This window comes from Bidens hawaiensis, unplaced genomic scaffold, assembly GCF_021521415.1.
Source record: "Bidens hawaiensis isolate Kalapana, Puna unplaced genomic scaffold, B.hawaiensis_p1.1 tig00039387_1, whole genome shotgun sequence".
Classification (NCBI taxonomy): Eukaryota; Viridiplantae; Streptophyta; class Magnoliopsida; order Asterales; family Asteraceae; genus Bidens; species Bidens hawaiensis.
The window spans coordinates 1-7511 of record NW_027505603.1 but is presented as its reverse complement, the minus strand read 5'-3'; the positions used below and the strand labels follow the sequence as shown (position 1 = coordinate 7511).

The 7511-nt window shown below is 33.8% G+C and overlaps 1 pseudogene; it reads left to right on the top strand.

The window, feature by feature from the left end:
- Window positions 1–337: 337 nt before the first annotated feature.
- LOC143614235 (L-tryptophan--pyruvate aminotransferase 1-like) lies at window positions 338–4242 on the top strand (annotated as a pseudogene).
- The last annotated feature ends 3269 nt before the right edge of the window (window positions 4243–7511 follow it).

Genomic DNA, 7511 nt, shown 5'->3' with positions numbered 1-7511 from the left:
AAGATTTTAAAATCATTTAATCAACAAAAGTTCACAAAATCTTGGAACATAATTAATGATTTCTACATGATGGTTCTTTGAACATTGACTGTATACACATCAAGTACATCTTGATTTTATTTATTTTACCATTTTAATTATATTTTTTACCTTAAATTTGCACAAAAATTAATTATATGAGTCAACAAAGTATATCCGTTTTTAATGACTTGTTTGTTAATTTAGTAGCAGTCTTACTTTATCGATTTCAAGCAACATATTCTCATTGCACTATAAATAAACCATCATATTATCGATGCTAACACTCTCACAAATACTCATCAATTTCATCTAAAGAATGGGTGGTGCCGATCAAGTTTCTGGAACCCGAACGGTGGCTAACGGCGGCGGCACGGAGGAGAATCACAGTGGTGTTGCCACTAACATGCCAATTGATGCTATCATTAACCTAGACCAGTGTGTTCTTTTTTATACATGTTTAATATTTTGTTATTTTTTTTTATTGTAAGGGATATATATAACCAACATGCTCATTTGATTGAACAATATTGACAAAATGTCGATATGACTCGAGCCAATTTTAAAATGTCCACCCTAAAACTCATCGGCTCGATACATTTTTAATCATTACTTGATAGGATATTTAGACTTGAGCATGTTTGGGATTGAGTTTGAAAAGTGCTTATTGGTTTTTTCAAAAAGCCATTTTGAAAGTCAGGATTTACGGCTTTTGAAAAACTGTTTTTAACACTTTCAAAAAACTAAAATAAAAAAAAAATTGTGATTGCCAAACACATTTTAACTTATTGACATTTTGAAAACACGAATAAGCCAATAAGCATTTTTCAAACTCAATCCCAAACATGCTAGTAATATCCCACATTCTCACACTGGTTGGGAAGAGAAAAAAAAACCTACGTTATAAGAATATGGATACATTCCCTATCATGACGTGTTTTAATTCCATGAGGCGATGACGGTCCGTCTTAGCAGAGTGGGCAATATTATGGTGTGGTTAAGCTGGCCCGTTTCAAATGGTATCGGATCCAGGGCCAAACCGGCAGTGGCGGATCCAGAATTTTTTTCCAGTGGGTTCATTGTTCGGGTTGGTTTGACGGTTCGGATCGTTTTGACGGTTTGGGCCGGTTAATGTTTATCCCTACTATTGGTTCTCACGGATTAGCCAACGGGTTAGGATCAGAACCTAATAACTTATTTAACAAAAACATAATAACTATCCAATTCTAATGGGTTAGGTTTAACATGTTCTAACAGATTAGGAAATATTTTGTTCTAACTACATATTATCGATTAATAAAAATTGTTACTTTGTTAGTAATGTTTAACAAAAATTTTATTACAAATAATTGTAATATGTATGTAGATTACATATTGTATACCTGCACATTGGTTCATTTTCACTAAATAACTTACATAATTATAATAGGGTTGTTCCATATATTTGATATATAAAGAGGGTTGGAAAAGAAAAAAAAGAAAGCAATGCACTGAAAGCAAGAATCGAACGTGGGTACTTATATTAGGAAGCATGTTGTTTACCACTAGAGTTCCACTTTATGTATGTGTTCTCACTCGTAAAGTATATGTGGGTTCACTCTCATGTTTTATATATGCTATTTATATAGAATTTGAAACTTGGTGGGTTCCCGTGAACCCGATCTCACCTACGTAGATCCGCCCCTGCAAACCGGCGGTGCCAGGTTTCGTAAGGATGATGGACCCCTTAAAGGGTGGATTTTAATATCCCACATCGGTTGGTGAGACGAACAAAACTCTCTTTATAAGGAGATGAGTATCTTCCCTATTGTGACGCGTTCTAAACCATTGAGGGGATGGTGGTTCGTCCCGAAAAAGCGGACAATATCATGGTGGGTTATGTTGGGCCATTACATTAACCAACTAGATTCTATCACGCGTCACAAAATTGTTGGGTCTTTTTTTTTTTAAAGTATTGTCTAAGCCGATGGGATTAGGCGTCAGACGTGATTTACTTTGGCTTCCGACGAGATTTTTCGGACAAATGGTAGATGTTGACTGGTTAAAATCTTGTCTGAGTAATGGCCATAAAGTGATTGAGTCTACGAGTTTTAAGGTGGATATAACAGAAATTGGTTAATCAAATGAATATTTTGTCAACGTTTACCGATCAATTGAACATTTTGGTTTAATGAATTTTTCCCTTAATATTTTGTTACAAATAACTTTTAGTCAAACTTGTTTTTTACTAAAGATGTGAAATTACAGTGGGGATCCAACAATGTACGAATCTTTTTGGAAGAAAATTGGAGACAAATGTACTGTTGAGATGAAAGGATATGAATCTTTGAGTTACTTCTCAAAATCTAAGAGCCTTTGTTGGTTTCTCGAACCAAAGCTTGAGGAAGCGATTAAGAGTCTCCATGGGGCGGTAGGTAACGCGGTAACCGATGGCTACACGATTGTTGTTGGGACCGGTTCGAGCCATCTGGTGCATGCAGTGCTCTATGCGGTCACATCACGTGACCAACCTAACCAGATAATGTTGTTTCGGTTGCTCCTTATTATTCGGTACATCCATTAATATAAATATATATATTTTTTAACGATAAATTTCTTACTTCCTGAGACTTGATTTATATGAATATCTAACTCAAATGTTTTACCTTAAGTTACACTATATACGTATATATATATAATTGATTGTATTAATTACCAAATGTAGGCCTACCAAGAGATTACGGATTTGGTTAAGTTAGGATTATACAAATGGGGAGGTGATGCACGCCAGTTCGATAAAAATGAGCCTTATATCGAACTGGTGACATCACCTAACAACCCTAGTGGTGTGATCCAAGAAGCAGTGGTGAACCGAGAAGGCGGGATCTTGGTGCATGATCTTGCATACTATTGGCCTCAGTATACCCCTATCACTTCTGCCCTAGAACTCGACATCATGTTGTTTACTGCTTCCAAATGCACTGGCCATGCCGGTTCACGAATTGGGTAAGTAATCTTATCATGCATGGTAACACACAAAAGTACATATACTGACTATTAGTTTCTTCAGAAAATTGAAATCAAAAGCCATTGTGGAATTAATGGTTATTTCTTATAGGTAATATAATAAATATTTAGCAAACTTATAATTGCTATACTTGTAGCAATTTACAGAAGACTAATGATATGTCCAATATTAATCTTATAACTTAATTCATGATAATACTTGACACGAATCAATTAATTACCACATATTCTTGCTTTCATATGTTAATGTAATTAAATCCAAAAACGTAATTGCATATTGATTGTTTGTATCACTTTACATAAAGACTAGATTATATTTTTGATATTGTTCATACATACGTTTTTATATTCTATGATAAATGCAGTAAAATACGTAAATTGGTTAAATTGTATATTGATTGTGTGTCATTATATGCTAAATTACGTGTAGTAGCAGCTACTACTACAAAAAAAAAAAACAATGTGCGCAACGATTAAGAAAATCAGAAATCCTATTTACGACGGAATTGAAAACTCTCGTAGTTTATCTTTCTGATCGTAATATTCCATCTCATATTAATTAACGACCGTTAGCCACATAGGTGACCGAATTTTGGCGACCATAAATTATTCATACACTCTTTACTTCTTTAGGGAATACAAAACAACGAATATATATATATATATATATATATATATATATATATATATATGATGAGTATCATTACAGAATTGTTAAATTATTATTGTATATATATATATATATATATATATATATATATATGATGAGTATCATTACAGAATTGTTAAATTATTATTGTGAAGTGGATTATTGATTATGTGTATAATCTTTTTTATAAAAACATCCATGAATTGATAAAATTAAATGATATTCCATCTATCACAATAGTTTTATGATCTTATATTAATGTTTTCAAAACAACAGATGGGCACTTGTGAAAGATAAAGAAGTGGCAAAGAAGATGATTAAGTTAATGGAAGTGGCCACAATTGGGGTATCAAAAGAAGCACAACTAAGGGTTGCAAAGATCTTGCAAGTCATTGCTGATGAATCCAAACATTTTGGATCCCCCGAAGGCGAAAACTTTTTCGAATTTGGGCAGAATTTGATGAAGAAAAGATGGGAGATTTTAAGGGAAACTTTGAAAAACAACCAACTGTTTACTGTGCCAAAATGTCTCTTCAATATGAGGATTAATCTAAGTGTCTCTTCCACTGGTATTTGCTTAAGCTTCTTTTCTTTTCATATCTTTGCTTATGGGTTGATTTTTAAAGTCCGAGTCCTTTGCTTGCTTCGATCTTGTTCATACATTGATCACATGGATTTGATTACGATGGTTTCTCTTGTCTTGATCCGCTTGCGCGTACTTTATAATAAAGGGTATGTTAAATCTAAGATAAATTGTTGGTGTTTCTGGTTCATTAGCATATTTGTTTGTGATGTACCACAATCTTCCTTTAGTCTAACTTCAAATCCTTGTAACATGACGATTCGCCCCCAAACTTAAATATTTCAATTTGTGTTTAGGAACGAAATAGACCTTAATTAGAGATGAATTCTTTGCCATGATCGATCATAATGTTGCCATTCCACGCATGTTACGGTTTATTCGAGACAACCGTCAATCTCTCAAGAACACAAGAGAAGAAGAGAAAATAGACCCAAATAATAATTCTTTCTTATTCTTTTTCTCAAACAAATATTATAATATATAGGAAAACAAAGAAATAAAAATAGAAAAGATAAACAATATGAAAACATAATTTGACTACAATAAGAAACTAAATAAAAGATAAACTTAAATAATAATAATAATAATAATATAAGATCGTATCAATTCCCGACCCCTTGAAAACGTCCTTGTCCTCAAGGACGGAATGTCGTTGCCATGGTGGTCGCCACTCGAGTCGTATACCGACAAGTGGGGCGTTCTCAACGTAGCACCATGGTGACCACCATTCGAGTCTTCTGGTGTTATTCGGGCCAATGCCACCGGACCACCACAAGGGTCGCAACACGGGTCGCTTTATTGCACCTTTGAATGGTGTTGGCGCCAACAAGCTAATTGTATTGTTGTAAATTTGATTGGCATTTTTATTAAACATCAAATTACAATTTTGTTGCTTATAATTACCAGTTGCATGCCCACCTAAGGTCATATCCTCCAATCCTTGAGTAACTTCCTCCTTAATAATGGTTTCATGATCAGACGTGGCAATTGCACTGATGGAACTAGAGTGAAATTGAGTAAGCATTGTTGTAGTAAAATCATCCCAGGTGAGGAAGTCTGAACTCCGAAGCCAACCATTGAACCACCAGAATGGTTCATCATCGAAGGATTCAATGACATAGGGAAACCGTTCGTCGCCATAGATCGCGTAAAAAAAAATATCGTTCTGCTTGAGAGATCCATAGGGCGGGATTAGATCCGGTAAAACGAGGTAGTTGTGGATGCTCCCACAAGAGTTCTTCCAAAGCCATCTAGGCTAAGGCTCAATGAAAGCACCAATTGTTACGGTTTATTCGAGAGAACCGTCAATCTTCCAAGAACACAAGAGATGAAGAGAAAATAGACCCAAATAATAATTATTTCTTATTCTTTTTCTCAAACAAATATTACAATATATATGAAAACAAAGAAATTAAAATAGAAAAGATAAACAATATGAAAATATAATTTGACTACAATAAAAAACTAAATAAAAGATAAACTTAAATAATATTATTATTATTATAAGATCGTATCAACGCTATGAATAGAACTTTACACTCCCCGTTTAGGCCTTGATGCTAAACGTATATTCAATTCTTCTAATGAGATGAATAGGTTCTTGTTTCATGTCCTATAATTCTTCCCCGTTTATGTTTTCTCATGTTTCTTTCGAACTATAGTGTATATGCTCAACCAGGAGTGAATACACCTTGAAACCGGGGGGGGGGGGGGGGGGGGGAAGGTTCGTGTAGGTTGTTAATAGTATTAGTGAGGGCCATTCTATGGTCTTTAACGTGGCGCACACTCCTAAAATCATACCGATAAATAGAATAAAGTTTTAAATCTTTAATTTTCTCTCCTCACACTACCAGAAAATGAAGCTAATGCAACCTTAGTAAAAAGTTGCATTAACCCTTAAAAAGGTTGCAATAAGCCTAATGCAACTTTTTATGCAACTTTTTATCAAGGGCTGCATTAGGTGAAGTTGCATTAGACCAAACACAACCTTTTTGTTAGATAATGCAACTTTTTCTTTAAGTGTTGCATATTCTATTCTAATGCAACATTTTTATGATGCAACCCTTTTTACATGCTAACGCAACTTTTTTTTTACTGTTAAATGCAACTTTTCCAATACACAAATGCAACCTTATGCTAGACAAAAATGCAACCTTGCACTCTAATACAACCATTATTATATGCAAATGCAACTTTATAGCTCATTATTTAATGTACTAGAAATTTTATTAATAAGATATAGTATCTCAAAAACGCACCAACAAAGTAATAACATAATTACAATGGGTAAAAGTACATCGCCAATATGTCCAATCTCAAACTAACAACGTAATTAAAAAACAAGTTGTCAATCAAAATTATACAAAGTAATGTTCAAAACCTCCTACTCATCTCTAAAATCTTGAAGTATTTTAGTAGGAAGCTTTTCCATGATATTGTACATCGTCGTTTCAACATTTGCTCGTTGACTATCAAAATCTTCTAGGATGTCTTCTAGCCCAACTATTATTTTTATTTTGTGGTCTGATTCAACTTCTTTTCGCAATTCAAGCAATTGTATGTTTTCTTCAACTTCAGCATCACTTTGAATCCATTAGACCTGAACTCTTGCTTGTGAGTCTTTCTGTAATCCACAAATATAGCTATAATTAAAAAAAACATATCTCAAGAGGTTCAAAGGGTCAAACCTGTAGAGCATGATAGCATAGATGCTATTAGGTATATGCCCTACTCTGGTAGAACCGAACTTTATAACATGTGACCCTTTATATTCGTCTCAAATCAGGACTTGACATTAGCTAAAACTAATTAAACCATTGACAAATTTCAAGTAATTTAAGAAATAATGGTGAGTGTAATTCAACCCTTCATACTATTCACATATAATAAAATACGGTGTTAGTATAATATTTTTTGAAGCAACTATACCTAGATATCTTTTTGAACGGACTATAACCAGATATCAACCATGGGCGAATTAACTAACAACATACTAAAGAAACATTTTAGCAAACCTGTTTTCAATAAGCTAACTTGTACACTCCCTAGCTAACTATTGGCCAAAGAGCAATGTGAGATCTATCACATGAAAGCATTTTTTTTCTTTTGAATCGTCTTTCTTGAAATCTTTTCAATTCTACCCCGATCTTCTGTATATATCACCTCCAACTAGACATTTTAATGGCATGTTTAGATGATTACCCTTTCTGGTAGACGTTCTTGTTCACTATCTCAAGCACAAAAGGATAGAAAAAA